Raw genomic sequence first — 19,067 nt, forward strand, 5'->3', positions numbered from 1 at the left:
CATCACATGAGCTGTGACGCTGGCTTTGCAACATCTTGCGTGTCTTTAGGCTCGCCGCGACCAACACTTACCATGCACTGTCCACAAAACATGGAGGCGCCGGGGCTTGAACCCGGGACCTTTCACATGCAAAGCGAACGCTCTACCAACTGAGCTACGCCCCCAAGGGCAACAAAGCTGCGCTGTTTTCCATTCTTTGCTACTCTGATGTGCACGGACCTGATGGTTGGTTGGTTTGTAGGGGTGAAGGGACCAGTGTACAAAGGCGCGGTCAAGTTCATATACACAAGAGTTCCAAGTAGTTTCGATGCTCTGGTATTACGACTACAAATTACGTCTGTATTTAACGTCTTAAATTGAAAGGACAGTCGACTGATGACCACAGCAGTTGAGTCCCATAGTGCTCAGAGCCATTTTTTGAAAGGACAGTCACAAACCTTGTCGACAATCACACCGCGCCTGAGGTAACAAGCACATCTGAAGCCCAATTGTGCACTCGACTGTTCATGCCAACTCACTGCCTCGCACTTTACTACTGTGTACCACTCTTGTCGTCCAACTGCAAAACACTGGGCCACAACACGTTTCCGCGTCTCCATTGCACTGCGCAAACTACGAAACGCTCCCCAAACATGGCACTCACCCATGCAGACGACTTTTCCGACTTTCCACGACGCTCACGCAACGCTCACGCTAGTGAAAGCCTTATTTAGAGCTTGACGTCGCGCCCAAGCGAGTGAGCACATTTCGCCTACGGCTTAGGCCGCCCACCTAGTGTGGCTGCTCGGTGTCTGCAGGCAGCGAGGGGCTGCAAGCTTCCCGTGTTCGCGCCTGTGTCACCTCTGCTTGCTTGTCAGAGACAGAGTATCGCAAAACATACAACTCACTCCATGAATTGATTGCTACGGCATCTGTCATCAGCAGTCACAACTAGCAACACCAGTAGCAGCCGACTGCACGTAAAGAATGGGAATGTGCAGTGGGATTTTTGTGAACTCGGCGCAAGGCAGATCTTTCCGACATAGGTTTGAGAATCTTAAGGGCAGACTTGTACTGTTTCTAAATTCAGTGTAGCGGTGGGAGGAGGGTGCTTCCTGCGCGTAACATCACGCTTGCCAGTTGTGGCTGCTAATCGTTCGCTCGTATCTGCCTTGACACATTCGCTGGCTGTGAATTATCCCACTTGCGTGGCAGTGTGCGCATGTAGGTGTGTTAAAAATTCTGGAGGCGCTGGGTATCGATCCCAGTACCTCTCGCATGCTAAGCGAGCGCTCTACCATCTGAGCTACGCCCCCTGATGACAAATAGTGCTACATACAACCATATCAATATCACAGACCCCTTGCACTCCCATTATTCCGCAGACAAACACTATTCTCAATGTGTCCGTGAGGGTGTCTTTCAGGTTTCCTGCATTCTGTATCGAATCGTAGTTGGCCAAAATTAAAGTGGCGCGCACAACGTCGAAAATAGCGTTCGGCCACCGCTCTGAGTAAGACGAACGTGTTGTCCACTCTCTAGACTTCTTTGAGGTTAGGCCGTTATACCTAAGACAGATTTGCACTCGATGACACCTCGACAACAGCCGGTCCTCACATTTACGTCTTGCTCTCCTTACGTCAGTATACATCACATGAGCTGTGACGCTGGCTTTGCAACATCTTGCGTGTCTTTAGGCTCGCCGCGACCAACACTTACCATGCACTGTCCACAAAACATGGAGGCGCCGGGGCTTGGACCCGGGACCTTTCACATGCAAAGCGAACGCTCTACCAACTGAGCTACGCCCCCAAGCGCAACAAAGCTGCGCTGTTTTCCATTCTTTGCTACTCTGATGTGCACGGACCTGATGGTTGGTTGGTTTGTAGGGGTGAAGGGACCAGTGTACAAAGGCGCGGTCAAGTTCATATACACAAGAGTTCCAAGTAGTTTCGATGCTCTGTTATTACGACTACAAATTACGTCTGTATTTAACGTCTTAAATTGAAAGGACAGTCGACTGATGACCACAGCAGTTGAGTCCCATAGTGCTCAGAGCCATTTTTTGAAAGGACAGTCACAAACCTTGTCGACAATCACACCGCGCCTGAGGTAACAAGCACATCTGAAGCCCAATTGTGCACTCGACTGTTCATGCCAACTCACTGCCTCGCACTTTACTACTGTGTACCACTCTTGTCGTCCAACTGCAAAACACTGGGCCACAACACGTTTCCGCGTCTCCATTGCACTGCGCAAACTACGAAACGCTCCCCAAACATGGCACTCACCCATGCAGACGACTTTTCCGACTTTCCACGACGCTCACGCTAGTGAAAGCCTTATTTAGAGCTTGACGTCGCGCCCAAGCGAGTGAGCACATTTCGCCTACGGCTTAGGCCGCCCACCTAGTGTGGCTGCTCGGTGTCTGCAGGCAGCGAGGGGCTGCAAGCTTCCCGTGTTCGCGCCTGTGTCACCTCTGCTTGCTTGTCAGAGACAGAGTATCGCAAAACATACAACTCACTCCATGAATTGATTGCTACGGCATCTGTCATCAGCAGTCACAACTAGCAACACCAGTAGCAGCCGACTGCACGTAAAGAATGGGAATGTGCAGTGGGATTTTTGTGAACTCGGCGCAAGGCAGATCTTTCCGACATAGGTTTGAGAATCTTAAGGGCAGACTTGTACTGTTTCTAAATTCAGTGTAGCGGTGGGAGGAGGGTGCTTCCTGCGCGTAACATCACGCTTGCCAGTTGTGGCTGCTAATCGTTCGCTCGTATCTGCCTTGACACATTCGCTGGCTGTGAATTATCCCACTTGCGTGGCAGTGTGCGCATGTAGGTGTGTTAAAAATTCTGGAGGCGCTGGGTATCGATCCCAGTACCTCTCGCATGCTAAGCGAGCGCTCTACCATCTGAGCTACGCCCCCTGATGACAAATAGTGCTACATACAACCATATCAATATCACAGACCCCTTGCACTCCCATTATTCCGCAGACAAACACTATTCTCAATGTGTCCGTGAGGGTGTCTTTCAGGTTTCCTGCATTCTGTATCGAATCGTAGTTGGCCAAAATTAAAGTGGCGCGCACAACGTCGAAAATAGCGTTCGGCCACCGCTCTGAGTAAGACGAACGTGTTGTCCACTCTCTAGACTTCTTTGAGGTTAGGCCGTTATACCTAAGACAGATTTGCACTCGATGACACCTCGACAACAGCCGGTCCTCACATTTACGTCTTGCTCTCCTTACGTCAGTATACATCACATGAGCTGTGACGCTGGCTTTGCAACATCTTGCGTGTCTTTAGGCTCGCCGCGACCAACACTTACCATGCACTGTCCACAAAACATGGAGGCGCCGGGGCTTGAACCCGGGACCTTTCACATGCAAAGCGAACGCTCTACCAACTGAGCTACGCCCCCAAGGGCAACAAAGCTGCGCTGTTTTCCATTCTTTGCTACTCTGATGTGCACGGACCTGATGGTTGGTTGGTTTGTAGGGGTGAAGGGACCAGTGTACAAAGGCGCGGTCAAGTTCATATACACAAGAGTTCCAAGTAGTTTCGATGCTCTGGTATTACGACTACAAATTACGTCTGTATTTAACGTCTTAAATTGAAAGGACAGTCGACTGATGACCACAGCAGTTGAGTCCCATAGTGCTCAGAGCCATTTTTTGAAAGGACAGTCACAAACCTTGTCGACAATCACACCGCGCCTGAGGTAACAAGCACATCTGAAGCCCAATTGTGCACTCGACTGTTCATGCCAACTCACTGCCTCGCACTTTACTACTGTGTACCACTCTTGTCGTCCAACTGCAAAACACTGGGCCACAACACGTTTCCGCGTCTCCATTGCACTGCGCAAACTACGAAACGCTCCCCAAACATGGCACTCACCCATGCAGACGACTTTTCCGACCTTCCACGACGCTCACGCAACGCTCACGCTAGTGAAAGCCTTATTTAGAGCTTGACGTCGCGCCCAAGCGAGTGAGCACATTTCGCCTACGGCTTAGGCCGCCCACCTAGTGTGGCTGCTCGGTGTCTGCAGGCAGCGAGGGGCTGCAAGCTTCCCGTGTTCGCGCCTGTGTCACCTCTGCTTGCTTGTCAGAGACAGAGTATCGCAAAACATACAACTCACTCCATGAATTGATTGCTACGGCATCTGTCATCAGCAGTCACAACTAGCAACACCAGTAGCAGCCGACTGCACGTAAAGAATGGGAATGTGCAGTGGGATTTTTGTGAACTCGGCGCAAGGCAGATCTTTCCGACATAGGTTTGAGAATCTTAAGGGCAGACTTGTACTGTTTCTAAATTCAGTGTAGCGGTGGGAGGAGGGTGCTTCCTGCGCGTAACATCACGCTTGCCAGTTGTGGCTGCTAATCGTTCGCTCGTATCTGCCTTGACACATTCGCTGGCTGTGAATTATCCCACTTGCGTGGCAGTGTGCGCATGTAGGTGTGTTAAAAATTCTGGAGGCGCTGGGTATCGATCCCAGTACCTCTCGCATGCTAAGCGAGCGCTCTACCATCTGAGCTACGCCCCCTGATGACAAATAGTGCTACATACAACCATATCAATATCACAGACCCCTTGCACTCCCATTATTCCGCAGACAAACACTATTCTCAATGTGTCCGTGAGGGTGTCTTTCAGGTTTCCTGCATTCTGTATCGAATCGTAGTTGGCCAAAATTAAAGTGGCGCGCACAACGTCGAAAATAGCGTTCGGCCACCGCTCTGAGTAAGACGAACGTGTTGTCCACTCTCTAGACTTCTTTGAGGTTAGGCCGTTATACCTAAGACAGATTTGCACTCGATGACACCTCGACAACAGCCGGTCCTCACATTTACGTCTTGCTCTCCTTACGTCAGTATACATCACATGAGCTGTGACGCTGGCTTTGCAACATCTTGCGTGTCTTTAGGCTCGCCGCGACCAACACTTACCATGCACTGTCCACAAAACATGGAGGCGCCGGGGCTTGAACCCGGGACCTTTCACATGCAAAGCGAACGCTCTACCAACTGAGCTACGCCCCCAAGGGCAACAAAGCTGCGCTGTTTTCCATTCTTTGCTACTCTGATGTGCACGGACCTGATGGTTGGTTGGTTTGTAGGGGTGAAGGGACCAGTGTACAAAGGCGCGGTCAAGTTCATATACACAAGAGTTCCAAGTAGTTTCGATGCTCTGGTATTACGACTACAAATTACGTCTGTATTTAACGTCTTAAATTGAAAGGACAGTCGACTGATGACCACAGCAGTTGAGTCCCATAGTGCTCAGAGCCATTTTTTGAAAGGACAGTCACAAACCTTGTCGACAATCACACCGCGCCTGAGGTAACAAGCACATCTGAAGCCCAATTGTGCACTCGACTGTTCATGCCAACTCACTGCCTCGCACTTTACTACTGTGTACCACTCTTGTCGTCCAACTGCAAAACACTGGGCCACAACACGTTTCCGCGTCTCCATTGCACTGCGCAAACTACGAAACGCTCCCCAAACATGGCACTCACCCATGCAGACGACTTTTCCGACTTTCCACGACGCTCACGCAACGCTCACGCTAGTGAAAGCCTTATTTAGAGCTTGACGTCGCGCCCAAGCGAGTGAGCACATTTCGCCTACGGCTTAGGCCGCCCACCTAGTGTGGCTGCTCGGTGTCTGCAGGCAGCGAGGGGCTGCAAGCTTCCCGTGTTCGCGCCTGTGTCACCTCTGCTTGCTTGTCAGAGACAGAGTATCGCAAAACATACAACTCACTCCATGAATTGATTGCTACGGCATCTGTCATCAGCAGTCACAACTAGCAACACCAGTAGCAGCCGACTGCACGTAAAGAATGGGAATGTGCAGTGGGATTTTTGTGAACTCGGCGCAAGGCAGATCTTTCCGACATAGGTTTGAGAATCTTAAGGGCAGACTTGTACTGTTTCTAAATTCAGTGTAGCGGTGGGAGGAGGGTGCTTCCTGCGCGTAACATCACGCTTGCCAGTTGTGGCTGCTAATCGTTCGCTCGTATCTGCCTTGACACATTCGCTGGCTGTGAATTATCCCACTTGCGTGGCAGTGTGCGCATGTAGGTGTGTTAAAAATTCTGGAGGCGCTGGGTATCGATCCCAGTACCTCTCGCATGCTAAGCGAGCGCTCTACCATCTGAGCTACGCCCCCTGATGACAAATAGTGCTACATACAACCATATCAATATCACAGACCCCTTGCACTCCCATTATTCCGCAGACAAACACTATTCTCAATGTGTCCGTGAGGGTGTCTTTCAGGTTTCCTGCATTCTGTATCGAATCGTAGTTGGCCAAAATTAAAGTGGCGCGCACAACGTCGAAAATAGCGTTCGGCCACCGCTCTGAGTAAGACGAACGTGTTGTCCACTCTCTAGACTTCTTTGAGGTTAGGCCGTTATACCTAAGACAGATTTGCACTCGATGACACCTCGACAACAGCCGGTCCTCACATTTACGTCTTGCTCTCCTTACGTCAGTATACATCACATGAGCTGTGACGCTGGCTTTGCAACATCTTGCGTGTCTTTAGGCTCGCCGCGACCAACACTTACCATGCACTGTCCACAAAACATGGAGGCGCCGGGGCTTGAACCCGGGACCTTTCACATGCAAAGCGAACGCTCTACCAACTGAGCTACGCCCCCAAGGGCAACAAAGCTGCGCTGTTTTCCATTCTTTGCTACTCTGATGTGCACGGACCTGATGGTTGGTTGGTTTGTAGGGGTGAAGGGACCAGTGTACAAAGGCGCGGTCAAGTTCATATACACAAGAGTTCCAAGTAGTTTCGATGCTCTGGTATTACGACTACAAATTACGTCTGTATTTAACGTCTTAAATTGAAAGGACAGTCGACTGATGACCACAGCAGTTGAGTCCCATAGTGCTCAGAGCCATTTTTTGAAAGGACAGTCACAAACCTTGTCGACAATCACACCGCGCCTGAGGTAACAAGCACATCTGAAGCCCAATTGTGCACTCGACTGTTCATGCCAACTCACTGCCTCGCACTTTACTACTGTGTACCACTCTTGTCGTCCAACTGCAAAACACTGGGCCACAACACGTTTCCGCGTCTCCATTGCACTGCGCAAACTACGAAACGCTCCCCAAACATGGCACTCACCCATGCAGACGACTTTTCCGACTTTCCACGACGCTCACGCTAGTGAAAGCCTTATTTAGAGCTTGACGTCGCGCCCAAGCGAGTGAGCACATTTCGCCTACGGCTTAGGCCGCCCACCTAGTGTGGCTGCTCGGTGTCTGCAGGCAGCGAGGGGCTGCAAGCTTCCCGTGTTCGCGCCTGTGTCACCTCTGCTTGCTTGTCAGAGACAGAGTATCGCAAAACATACAACTCACTCCATGAATTGATTGCTACGGCATCTGTCATCAGCAGTCACAACTAGCAACACCAGTAGCAGCCGACTGCACGTAAAGAATGGGAATGTGCAGTGGGATTTTTGTGAACTCGGCGCAAGGCAGATCTTTCCGACATAGGTTTGAGAATCTTAAGGGCAGACTTGTACTGTTTCTAAATTCAGTGTAGCGGTGGGAGGAGGGTGCTTCCTGCGCGTAACATCACGCTTGCCAGTTGTGGCTGCTAATCGTTCGCTCGTATCTGCCTTGACACATTCGCTGGCTGTGAATTATCCCACTTGCGTGGCAGTGTGCGCATGTAGGTGTGTTAAAAATTCTGGAGGCGCTGGGTATCGATCCCAGTACCTCTCGCATGCTAAGCGAGCGCTCTACCATCTGAGCTACGCCCCCTGATGACAAATAGTGCTACATACAACCATATCAATATCACAGACCCCTTGCACTCCCATTATTCCGCAGACAAACACTATTCTCAATGTGTCCGTGAGGGTGTCTTTCAGGTTTCCTGCATTCTGTATCGAATCGTAGTTGGCCAAAATTAAAGTGGCGCGCACAACGTCGAAAATAGCGTTCGGCCACCGCTCTGAGTAAGACGAACGTGTTGTCCACTCTCTAGACTTCTTTGAGGTTAGGCCGTTATACCTAAGACAGATTTGCACTCGATGACACCTCGACAACAGCCGGTCCTCACATTTACGTCTTGCTCTCCTTACGTCAGTATACATCACATGAGCTGTGACGCTGGCTTTGCAACATCTTGCGTGTCTTTAGGCTCGCCGCGACCAACACTTACCATGCACTGTCCACAAAACATGGAGGCGCCGGGGCTTGAACCCGGGACCTTTCACATGCAAAGCGAACGCTCTACCAACTGAGCTACGCCCCCAAGGGCAACAAAGCTGCGCTGTTTTCCATTCTTTGCTACTCTGATGTGCACGGACCTGATGGTTGGTTGGTTTGTAGGGGTGAAGGGACCAGTGTACAAAGGCGCGGTCAAGTTCATATACACAAGAGTTCCAAGTAGTTTCGATGCTCTGGTATTACGACTACAAATTACGTCTGTATTTAACGTCTTAAATTGAAAGGACAGTCGACTGATGACCACAGCAGTTGAGTCCCATAGTGCTCAGAGCCATTTTTTGAAAGGACAGTCACAAACCTTGTCGACAATCACACCGCGCCTGAGGTAACAAGCACATCTGAAGCCCAATTGTGCACTCGACTGTTCATGCCAACTCACTGCCTCGCACTTTACTACTGTGTACCACTCTTGTCGTCCAACTGCAAAACACTGGGCCACAACACGTTTCCGCGTCTCCATTGCACTGCGCAAACTACGAAACGCTCCCCAAACATGGCACTCACCCATGCAGACGACTTTTCCGACTTTCCACGACGCTCACGCTAGTGAAAGCCTTATTTAGAGCTTGACGTCGCGCCCAAGCGAGTGAGCACATTTCGCCTACGGCTTAGGCCGCCCACCTAGTGTGGCTGCTCGGTGTCTGCAGGCAGCGAGGGGCTGCAAGCTTCCCGTGTTCGCGCCTGTGTCACCTCTGCTTGCTTGTCAGAGACAGAGTATCGCAAAACATACAACTCACTCCATGAATTGATTGCTACGGCATCTGTCATCAGCAGTCACAACTAGCAACACCAGTAGCAGCCGACTGCACGTAAAGAATGGGAATGTGCAGTGGGATTTTTGTGAACTCGGCGCAAGGCAGATCTTTCCGACATAGGTTTGAGAATCTTAAGGGCAGACTTGTACTGTTTCTAAATTCAGTGTAGCGGTGGGAGGAGGGTGCTTCCTGCGCGTAACATCACGCTTGCCAGTTGTGGCTGCTAATCGTTCGCTCGTATCTGCCTTGACACATTCGCTGGCTGTGAATTATCCCACTTGCGTGGCAGTGTGCGCATGTAGGTGTGTTAAAAATTCTGGAGGCGCTGGGTATCGATCCCAGTACCTCTCGCATGCTAAACGAGCGCTCTACCATCTGAGCTACGCCCCCTGATGACAAATAGTGCTACATACAACCATATCAATATCACAGACCCCTTGCACTCCCATTATTCCGCAGACAAACACTATTCTCAATGTGTCCGTGAGGGTGTCCTTCAGGTTTCCTGCATTCTGTATCGAATCGTAGTTGGCCAAAATTAAAGTGGCGCGCACAACGTCGAAAATAGCGTTCGGCCACCGCTCTGAGTAAGACGAACGTGTTGTCCACTCTCTAGACTTCTTTGAGGTTAGGCCGTTATACCTAAGACAGATTTGCACTCGATGACACCTCGACAACAGCCGGTCCTCACATTTACGTCTTGCTCTCCTTACGTCAGTATACATCACATGAGCTGTGACGCTGGCTTTGCAACATCTTGCGTGTCTTTAGGCTCGCCGCGACCAACACTTACCATGCACTGTCCACAAAACATGGAGGCGCCGGGGCTTGAACCCGGGACCTTTCACATGCAAAGCGAACGCTCTACCAACTGAGCTACGCCCCCAAGCGCAACAAAGCTGCGCTGTTTTCCATTCTTTGCTACTCTGATGTGCACGGACCTGATGGTTGGTTGGTTTGTAGGGGTGAAGGGACCAGTGTACAAAGGCGCGGTCAAGTTCATATACACAAGAGTTCCAAGTAGTTTCGATGCTCTGGTATTACGACTACAAATTACGTCTGTATTTAACGTCTTAAATTGAAAGGACAGTCGACTGATGACCACAGCAGTTGAGTCCCATAGTGCTCAGAGCCATTTTTTGAAAGGACAGTCACAAACCTTGTCGACAATCACACCGCGCCTGAGGTAACAAGCACATCTGAAGCCCAATTGTGCACTCGACTGTTCATGCCAACTCACTGCCTCGCACTTTACTACTGTGTACCACTCTTGTCGTCCAACTGCAAAACACTGGGCCACAACACGTTTCCGCGTCTCCATTGCACTGCGCAAACTACGAAACGCTCCCCAAACATGGCACTCACCCATGCAGACGACTTTTCCGACTTTCCACGACGCTCACGCTAGTGAAAGCCTTATTTAGAGCTTGACGTCGCGCCCAAGCGAGTGAGCACATTTCGCCTACGGCTTAGGCCGCCCACCTAGTGTGGCTGCTCGGTGTCTGCAGGCAGCGAGGGGCTGCAAGCTTCCCGTGTTCGCGCCTGTGTCACCTCTGCTTGCTTGTCAGAGACAGAGTATCGCAAAACATACAACTCACTCCACGAATTGATTGCTACGGCATCTGTCATCAGCAGTCACAACTAGCAACACCAGTAGCAGCCGACTGCACGTAAAGAATGGGAATGTGCAGTGGGATTTTTGTGAACTCGGCGCAAGGCAGATCTTTCCGACATAGGTTTGAGAATCTTAAGGGCAGACTTGTACTGTTTCTAAATTCAGTGTAGCGGTGGGAGGAGGGTGCTTCCTGCGCGTAACATCACGCTTGCCAGTTGTGGCTGCTAATCGTTCGCTCGTATCTGCCTTGACACATTCGCTGGCTGTGAATTATCCCACTTGCGTGGCAGTGTGCGCATGTAGGTGTGTTAAAAATTCTGGAGGCGCTGGGTATCGATCCCAGTACCTCTCGCATGCTAAGCGAGCGCTCTACCATCTGAGCTACGCCCCCTGATGACAAATAGTGCTACATACAACCATATCAATATCACAGACCCCTTGCACTCCCATTATTCCGCAGACAAACACTATTCTCAATGTGTCCGTGAGGGTGTCTTTCAGGTTTCCTGCATTCTGTATCGAATCGTAGTTGGCCAAAATTAAAGTGGCGCGCACAACGTCGAAAATAGCGTTCGGCCACCGCTCTGAGTAAGACGAACGTGTTGTCCACTCTCTAGACTTCTTTGAGGTTAGGCCGTTATACCTAAGACAGATTTGCACTCGATGACACCTCGACAACAGCCGGTCCTCACATTTACGTCTTGCTCTCCTTACGTCAGTATACATCACATGAGCTGTGACGCTGGCTTTGCAACATCTTGCGTGTCTTTAGGCTCGCCGCGACCAACACTTACCATGCACTGTCCACAAAACATGGAGGCGCCGGGGCTTGAACCCGGGACCTTTCACATGCAAAGCGAACGCTCTACCAACTGAGCTACGCCCCCAAGCGCAACAAAGCTGCGCTGTTTTCCATTCTTTGCTACTCTGATGTGCACGGACCTGATGGTTGGTTGGTTTGTAGGGGTGAAGGGACCAGTGTACAAAGGCGCGGTCAAGTTCATATACACAAGAGTTCCAAGTAGTTTCGATGCTCTGGTATTACGACTACAAATTACGTCTGTATTTAACGTCTTAAATTGAAAGGACAGTCGACTGATGACCACAGCAGTTGAGTCCCATAGTGCTCAGAGCCATTTTTTGAAAGGACAGTCACAAACCTTGTCGACAATCACACCGCGCCTGAGGTAACAAGCACATCTGAAGCCCAATTGTGCACTCGACTGTTCATGCCAACTCACTGCCTCGCACTTTACTACTGTGTACCACTCTTGTCGTCCAACTGCAAAACACTGGGCCACAACACGTTTCCGCGTCTCCATTGCACTGCGCAAACTACGAAACGCTCCCCAAACATGGCACTCACCCATGCAGACGACTTTTCCGACTTTCCACGACGCTCACGCTAGTGAAAGCCTTATTTAGAGCTTGACGTCGCGCCCAAGCGAGTGAGCACATTTCGCCTACGGCTTAGGCCGCCCACCTAGTGTGGCTGCTCGGTGTCTGCAGGCAGCGAGGGGCTGCAAGCTTCCCGTGTTCGCGCCTGTGTCACCTCTGCTTGCTTGTCAGAGACAGAGTATCGCAAAACATACAACTCACTCCACGAATTGATTGCTACGGCATCTGTCATCAGCAGTCACAACTAGCAACACCAGTAGCAGCCGACTGCACGTAAAGAATGGGAATGTGCAGTGGGATTTTTGTGAACTCGGCGCAAGGCAGATCTTTCCGACATAGGTTTGAGAATCTTAAGGGCAGACTTGTACTGTTTCTAAATTCAGTGTAGCGGTGGGAGGAGGGTGCTTCCTGCGCGTAACATCACGCTTGCCAGTTGTGGCTGCTAATCGTTCGCTCGTATCTGCCTTGACACATTCGCTGGCTGTGAATTATCCCACTTGCGTGGCAGTGTGCGCATGTAGGTGTGTTAAAAATTCTGGAGGCGCTGGGTATCGATCCCAGTACCTCTCGCATGCTAAGCGAGCGCTCTACCATCTGAGCTACGCCCCCTGATGACAAATAGTGCTACATACAACCATATCAATATCACAGACCCCTTGCACTCCCATTATTCCGCAGACAAACACTATTCTCAATGTGTCCGTGAGGGTGTCTTTCAGGTTTCCTGCATTCTGTATCGAATCGTAGTTGGCCAAAATTAAAGTGGCGCGCACAACGTCGAAAATAGCGTTCGGCCACCGCTCTGAGTAAGACGAACGTGTTGTCCACTCTCTAGACTTCTTTGAGGTTAGGCCGTTATACCTAAGACAGATTTGCACTCGATGACACCTCGACAACAGCCGGTCCTCACATTTACGTCTTGCTCTCCTTACGTCAGTATACATCACATGAGCTGTGACGCTGGCTTTGCAACATCTTGCGTGTCTTTAGGCTCGCCGCGACCAACACTTACCATGCACTGTCCACAAAACATGGAGGCGCCGGGGCTTGAACCCGGGACCTTTCACATGCAAAGCGAACGCTCTACCAACTGAGCTACGCCCCCAAGGGCAACAAAGCTGCGCTGTTTTCCATTCTTTGCTACTCTGATGTGCACGGACCTGATGGTTGGTTGGTTTGTAGGGGTGAAGGGACCAGTGTACAAAGGCGCGGTCAAGTTCATATACACAAGAGTTCCAAGTAGTTTCGATGCTCTGGTATTACGACTACAAATTACGTCTGTATTTAACGTCTTAAATTGAAAGGACAGTCGACTGATGACCACAGCAGTTGAGTCCCATAGTGCTCAGAGCCATTTTTTGAAAGGACAGTCACAAACCTTGTCGACAATCACACCGCGCCTGAGGTAACAAGCACATCTGAAGCCCAATTGTGCACTCGACTGTTCATGCCAACTCACTGCCTCGCACTTTACTACTGTGTACCACTCTTGTCGTCCAACTGCAAAACACTGGGCCACAACACGTTTCCGCGTCTCCATTGCACTGCGCAAACTACGAAACGCTCCCCAAACATGGCACTCACCCATGCAGACGACTTTTCCGACTTTCCACGACGCTCACGCAACGCTCACGCTAGTGAAAGCCTTATTTAGAGCTTGACGTCGCGCCCAAGCGAGTGAGCACATTTCGCCTACGGCTTAGGCCGCCCACCTAGTGTGGCTGCTCGGTGTCTGCAGGCAGCGAGGGGCTGCAAGCTTCCCGTGTTCGCGCCTGTGTCACCTCTGCTTGCTTGTCAGAGACAGAGTATCGCAAAACATACAACTCACTCCATGAATTGATTGCTACGGCATCTGTCATCAGCAGTCACAACTAGCAACACCAGTAGCAGCCGACTGCACGTAAAGAATGGGAATGTGCAGTGGGATTTTTGTGAACTCGGCGCAAGGCAGATCTTTCCGACATAGGTTTGAGAATCTTAAGGGCAGACTTGTACTGTTTCTAAATTCAGTGTAGCGGTGGGAGGAGGGTGCTTCCTGCGCGTAACATCACGCTTGCCAGTTGTGGCTGCTAATCGTTCGCTCGTATCTGCCTTGACACATTCGCTGGCTGTGAATTATCCCACTTGCGTGGCAGTGTGCGCATGTAGGTGTGTTAAAAATTCTGGAGGCGCTGGGTATCGATCCCAGTACCTCTCGCATGCTAAGCGAGCGCTCTACCATTTTTTTTTTTTTTTTTTTTTTTTTTTTTTTTTTTTTTTTTTTTTGGACCCGTACCCTTCTCGTGTGGCGTTAGGGCCTCCCTTCTCCCCACACAGCCCATCCATTCGCTCACCTTTTTGTGCCTTCTTCGGCTAGCTTCTGCGCTTTATTAGTGGAAGTTTTTTTTATTTTTTTTATTTTTTGCATTTTATTATTTTTTTATGTTTTATGTATTTATTTATGTAGTTATTTATTTATTTTTTTTTTTTTTTTTTTTTTTTTTTTTTTGTGGTGGTATATCTCAGGATCACTACCTCTCAACCTCGTCTTCACTTAGTATTGGCATGAATGTTTCCGTGTCGTTCTGTATTCGTCGATGTTTCAGTTTCCTGAAGGCTTCATTCAAAGTTGTCATCTCTTAGCGTTGAGAGTATGTTCGCCGAGATTGCCGCCGTGCTGTTTTCTTGCAGTTATTCAGTAAAGTAACTGGGTACTATGGCGTGTTCCTTGAGTTGGTGGAGACAAAAACAACAAGATCATAGATTGCTCCTTCAGCATCGTATATAATTAATAGAGATATGGTTCCTTATAGAGGAAAGATGGGTATCTAGAAAGAAAATACTGCCTCGTCTGTTTTAAACTTCGTCAAATGAAACTATACTTGTCTGCTGGGTAACGTAAGAAAAACAGAAATAAATACTGGTGCCACAAGGTTTGCATCCTGTTGCATGCTGCTTCTCTGTGACCTTAGGTGCACAGGTGCACACATTGTACCACTTAAGAAACAATTGAGTCCTGAGAACCGACAAACAGATACCCTGATAATAGAAGAAAGAATAAAAGCAATAATCGTACCCATTGGTTCGCACACTTAAAGCTTCCCATCATTCAAAGCAACGGTGAGAAAATTCTGAAATTTTTCTTTATACTTTCGTAATCGTTTGATCGCGTAATATTCGGCAATAAGATACATATGAAAATCAGAAAGTGTAGGCGTTTTAGTCGTCAGTATATAAAATAGGTACTGTCCAATTAACCAGGTATAGCTATTATTTTTAGATTTCGGAAATAATTGCCAGTCCGGGTGGAATATATCCTGCAGTTGTATTGCGGATGGCGTCGTTCTATTAATAAGAGCCAGTTTCATTCTCGTCCATTTCCAGATTTGCGTCTGATCTCTGCAGTATAATATGTGGTGCAATGTTTCCACATGCCCACATGTGTCGCAAGTCGGTGTAGGCCGTAAGTGGATCTTACACAATTTCTCCCCCGTGGGCATCACCTCGTTCACAACATCATACCACACGGAACGAACTTGGGAACGAAGAAGAGGAGTGCTGATATTCATCCAAATTTGTCGCCAGTTCTTGCCAGGATACTTCATTTCTATAGAGTTATTCTGTTGCCGATTCGTAAATACACTGTAGACAGCCGACCATCTGAGCTACGCCCCCTGATGACAAATAGTGCTACATACAACCATATCAATATCACAGACCCCTTGCACTCCCATTATTCCGCAGACAAACACTATTCTCAATGTGTCCGTGAGGGTGTCTTTCAGGTTTCCTGCATTCTGTATCGAATCGTAGTTGGCCAAAATTAAAGTGGCGCGCACAACGTCGAAAATAGCGTTCGGCCACCGCTCTGAGTAAGACGAACGTGTTGTCCACTCTCTAGACTTCTTTGAGGTTAGGCCGTTATACCTAAGACAGATTTGCACTCGATGACACCTCGACAACAGCCGGTCCTCACATTTACGTCTTGCTCTCCTTACGTCAGTATACATCACATGAGCTGTGACGCTGGCTTTGCAACATCTTGCGTGTCTTTAGGCTCGCCGCGACCAACACTTACCATGCACTGTCCACAAAACATGGAGGCGCCGGGGCTTGAACCCGGGACCTTTCACATGCAAAGCGAACGCTCTACCAACTGAGCTACGCCCCCAAGCGCAACAAAGCTGCGCTGTTTTCCATTCTTTGCTACTCTGATGTGCACGGACCTGATGGTTGGTTGGTTTGTAGGGGTGAAGGGACCAGTGTACAAAGGCGCGGTCAAGTTCATATACACAAGAGTTCCAAGTAGTTTCGATGCTCTGGTATTACGACTACAAATTACGTCTGTATTTAACGTCTTAAATTGAAAGGACAGTCGACTGATGACCACAGCAGTTGAGTCCCATAGTGCTCAGAGCCATTTTTTGAAAGGACAGTCACAAACCTTGTCGACAATCACACCGCGCCTGAGGTAACAAGCACATCTGAAGCCCAATTGTGCACTCGACTGTTCATGCCAACTCACTGCCTCGCACTTTACTACTGTGTACCACTCTTGTCGTCCAACTGCAAAACACTGGGCCACAACACGTTTCCGCGTCTCCATTGCACTGCGCAAACTACGAAACGCTCCCCAAACATGGCACTCACCCATGCAGACGACTTTTCCGACCTTCCACGACGCTCACGCAACGCTCACGCTAGTGAAAGCCTTATTTAGAGCTTGACGTCGCGCCCAAGCGAGTGAGCACATTTCGCCTACGGCTTAGGCCGCCCACCTAGTGTGGCTGCTCGGTGTCTGCAGGCAGCGAGGGGCTGCAAGCTTCCCGTGTTCGCGCCTGTGTCACCTCTGCTTGCTTGTCAGAGACAGAGTATCGCAAAACATACAACTCACTCCATGAATTGATTGCTACGGCATCTGTCATCAGCAGTCACAACTAGCAACACCAGTAGCAGCCGACTGCACGTAAAGAATGGGAATGTGCAGTGGGATTTTTGTGAACTCGGCGCAAGGCAGATCTTTCCGACATAGGTTTGAGAATCTTAAGGGCAGACTTGTACTGTTTCTAAATTCAGTGTAGCGGTGGGAGGAGGGTGCTTCCTGCGCGTAACATCACGCTTGCCAGTTGTGGCTGCTAATCGTTCGCTCGTATCTGCCTTGACACATTCGCTGGCTGTGAATTATCCCACTTGCGTGGCAGTGTGCGCATGTAGGTGTGTTAAAAATTCTGGAGGCGCTGGGTATCGATCCCAGTACCTCTCGCATGCTAAGCGAGCGCTCTACCATCTGAGCTACGCCCCCTGATGACAAATAGTGCTACATACAACCATATCAATATCACAGACCCCTTGCACTCCCATTATTCCGCAGACAAACACTATTCTCAATGTGTCCGTGAGGGTGTCTTTCAGGTTTCCTGCATTCTGTATCGAATCGTAGTTGGCCAAAATTAAAGTGGCGCGCACAACGTCGAAAATAGCGTTCGGCCACCGCTCTGAGTAAGACGAACGTGTTGTCCACTCTCTAGACTTCTTTGAGGTTAGGCCGTTATACCTAAGACAGATTTGCACTCGATGACACCTCGACAACAGCCGGTCCTCACATTTACGTCTTGCTCTCCTTACGTCAGTATACATCACATGAGCTGTGACGCTGGCTTTGCAACATCTTGCGTGTCTTTAGGCTCGCCGCGACCAACACTTACCATGCACTGTCCACAAAACATGGAGGCGCCGGGGCTTGAACCCGGGACCTTTCACATGCAAAGCGAACGCTCTACCAACTGAGCTACGCCCCCAAGGGCAACAAAGCTGCGCTGTTTTCCATTCTTTGCTACTCTGATGTGCACGGACCTGATGGTTGGTTGGTTTGTAGGGGTGAAGGGACCAGTGTACAAAGGCGCGGTCAAGTTCATATACACAAGAGTTCCAAGTAGTTTCGATGCTCTGGTATTACGACTACAAATTACGTCTGTATTTAACGTCTTAAATTGAAAGGACAGTCGACTGATGACCACAGCAGTTGAGTCCCATAGTGCTCAGAGCCATTTTTTGAAAGGACAGTCACAAACCTTGTCGACAATCACACCGCGCCTGAGGTAACAAGCACATCTGAAGCCCAATTGTGCACTCGACTGTTCATGCCAACTCACTGCCTCGCACTTTACTACTGTGTACCACTCTTGTCGTCCAACTGCAAAACACTGGGCCACAACACGTTTCCGCGTCTCCATTGCACTGCGCAAACTACGAAACGCTCCCCAAACATGGCACTCACCCATGCAGACGACTTTTCCGACTTTCCACGACGCTCACGCAACGCTCACGCTAGTGAAAGCCTTATTTAGAGCTTGACGTCGCGCCCAAGCGAGTGAGCACATTTCGCCTACGGCTTAGGCCGCCCACCTAGTGTGGCTGCTCGGTGTCTGCAGGCAGCGAGGGGCTGCAAGCTTCCCGTGTTCGCGCCTGTGTCACCTCTGCTTGCTTGTCAGAGACAGAGTATCGCAAAACATACAACTCACTCCATGAATTGATTGCTACGGCATCTGTCATCAGCAGTCACAACTAGCAACACCAGTAGCAGCCGACTGCACGTAAAGAATGGGAATGTGCAGTGGGATTTTTGTGAACTCGGCGCAAGGCAGATCTTTCCGACATAGGTTTGAGAATCTTAAGGGCAGACTTGTACTGTTTCTAAATTCAGTGTAGCGGTGGGAGGAGGGTGCTTCCTGCGCGTAACATCACGCTTGCCAGTTGTGGCTGCTAATCGTTCGCTCGTATCTGCCTTGACACATTCGCTGGCTGTGAATTATCCCACTTGCGTGGCAGTGTGCGCATGTAGGTGTGTTAAAAATTCTGGAGGCGCTGGGTATCGATCCCAGTACCTCTCGCATGCTAAGCGAGCGCTCTACCATTTTTTTTTTTTTTTTTTTTTTTTTTTTTTTTTTTTTTTTTTTTTTGGACCCGTACCCTTCTCGTGTGGCGTTAGGGCCTCCCTTCTCCCCACACAGCCCATCCATTCGCTCACCTTTTTGTGCCTTCTTCGGCTAGCTTCTGCGCTTTATTAGT

At 49.7% G+C, this 19,067-nt stretch overlaps 20 non-coding genes across 20 annotated transcripts; all 20 read right to left on the reverse strand.

Moving 5' to 3' along the window:
* Positions 1–91: 91 nt before the first annotated feature.
* On the reverse strand, positions 92–164 carry Trnaa-ugc (transfer RNA alanine (anticodon UGC)). Its single transcript has one exon. It is a non-coding gene; the product is annotated as a tRNA-Ala (tRNA).
* A 1,058-nt stretch (positions 165–1,222) lies between these two features.
* Positions 1,223–1,295, reverse strand: Trnaa-agc (transfer RNA alanine (anticodon AGC)). The gene has a single exon. It is a non-coding gene; the product is annotated as a tRNA-Ala (tRNA).
* Positions 1,296–1,718: 423 nt separating this feature from the next.
* On the reverse strand, positions 1,719–1,791 carry Trnaa-ugc (transfer RNA alanine (anticodon UGC)). Its single transcript has one exon. It is a non-coding gene; the product is annotated as a tRNA-Ala (tRNA).
* A 1,047-nt stretch (positions 1,792–2,838) lies between these two features.
* Trnaa-agc (transfer RNA alanine (anticodon AGC)) lies at positions 2,839–2,911 on the reverse strand. The gene has a single exon. It is a non-coding gene; the product is annotated as a tRNA-Ala (tRNA).
* Positions 2,912–3,334: 423 nt separating this feature from the next.
* On the reverse strand, positions 3,335–3,407 carry Trnaa-ugc (transfer RNA alanine (anticodon UGC)). The gene has a single exon. It is a non-coding gene; the product is annotated as a tRNA-Ala (tRNA).
* A 1,058-nt stretch (positions 3,408–4,465) lies between these two features.
* Trnaa-agc (transfer RNA alanine (anticodon AGC)) lies at positions 4,466–4,538 on the reverse strand. The gene has a single exon. It is a non-coding gene; the product is annotated as a tRNA-Ala (tRNA).
* A 423-nt stretch (positions 4,539–4,961) lies between these two features.
* On the reverse strand, positions 4,962–5,034 carry Trnaa-ugc (transfer RNA alanine (anticodon UGC)). Its single transcript has one exon. It is a non-coding gene; the product is annotated as a tRNA-Ala (tRNA).
* A 1,058-nt stretch (positions 5,035–6,092) lies between these two features.
* Trnaa-agc (transfer RNA alanine (anticodon AGC)) lies at positions 6,093–6,165 on the reverse strand. Its single transcript has one exon. It is a non-coding gene; the product is annotated as a tRNA-Ala (tRNA).
* Positions 6,166–6,588: 423 nt separating this feature from the next.
* Trnaa-ugc (transfer RNA alanine (anticodon UGC)) lies at positions 6,589–6,661 on the reverse strand. Its single transcript has one exon. It is a non-coding gene; the product is annotated as a tRNA-Ala (tRNA).
* Positions 6,662–7,708: 1,047 nt separating this feature from the next.
* Positions 7,709–7,781, reverse strand: Trnaa-agc (transfer RNA alanine (anticodon AGC)). The gene has a single exon. It is a non-coding gene; the product is annotated as a tRNA-Ala (tRNA).
* A 423-nt stretch (positions 7,782–8,204) lies between these two features.
* Trnaa-ugc (transfer RNA alanine (anticodon UGC)) lies at positions 8,205–8,277 on the reverse strand. The gene has a single exon. It is a non-coding gene; the product is annotated as a tRNA-Ala (tRNA).
* Positions 8,278–9,324: 1,047 nt separating this feature from the next.
* On the reverse strand, positions 9,325–9,397 carry Trnaa-agc (transfer RNA alanine (anticodon AGC)). The gene has a single exon. It is a non-coding gene; the product is annotated as a tRNA-Ala (tRNA).
* A 423-nt stretch (positions 9,398–9,820) lies between these two features.
* Positions 9,821–9,893, reverse strand: Trnaa-ugc (transfer RNA alanine (anticodon UGC)). Its single transcript has one exon. It is a non-coding gene; the product is annotated as a tRNA-Ala (tRNA).
* Positions 9,894–10,940: 1,047 nt separating this feature from the next.
* On the reverse strand, positions 10,941–11,013 carry Trnaa-agc (transfer RNA alanine (anticodon AGC)). The gene has a single exon. It is a non-coding gene; the product is annotated as a tRNA-Ala (tRNA).
* Positions 11,014–11,436: 423 nt separating this feature from the next.
* Trnaa-ugc (transfer RNA alanine (anticodon UGC)) lies at positions 11,437–11,509 on the reverse strand. Its single transcript has one exon. It is a non-coding gene; the product is annotated as a tRNA-Ala (tRNA).
* A 1,047-nt stretch (positions 11,510–12,556) lies between these two features.
* Trnaa-agc (transfer RNA alanine (anticodon AGC)) lies at positions 12,557–12,629 on the reverse strand. Its single transcript has one exon. It is a non-coding gene; the product is annotated as a tRNA-Ala (tRNA).
* A 423-nt stretch (positions 12,630–13,052) lies between these two features.
* On the reverse strand, positions 13,053–13,125 carry Trnaa-ugc (transfer RNA alanine (anticodon UGC)). Its single transcript has one exon. It is a non-coding gene; the product is annotated as a tRNA-Ala (tRNA).
* Positions 13,126–16,097: 2,972 nt separating this feature from the next.
* Positions 16,098–16,170, reverse strand: Trnaa-ugc (transfer RNA alanine (anticodon UGC)). The gene has a single exon. It is a non-coding gene; the product is annotated as a tRNA-Ala (tRNA).
* Positions 16,171–17,228: 1,058 nt separating this feature from the next.
* On the reverse strand, positions 17,229–17,301 carry Trnaa-agc (transfer RNA alanine (anticodon AGC)). Its single transcript has one exon. It is a non-coding gene; the product is annotated as a tRNA-Ala (tRNA).
* A 423-nt stretch (positions 17,302–17,724) lies between these two features.
* On the reverse strand, positions 17,725–17,797 carry Trnaa-ugc (transfer RNA alanine (anticodon UGC)). The gene has a single exon. It is a non-coding gene; the product is annotated as a tRNA-Ala (tRNA).
* Between the last annotated feature and the right edge of the window lie 1,270 nt (positions 17,798–19,067).

The sequence above is a fragment of the Schistocerca nitens genome, chromosome 10 (assembly GCF_023898315.1).
Source record: "Schistocerca nitens isolate TAMUIC-IGC-003100 chromosome 10, iqSchNite1.1, whole genome shotgun sequence".
Lineage (NCBI taxonomy): Eukaryota > Metazoa > Arthropoda > Insecta > Orthoptera > Acrididae > Schistocerca > Schistocerca nitens.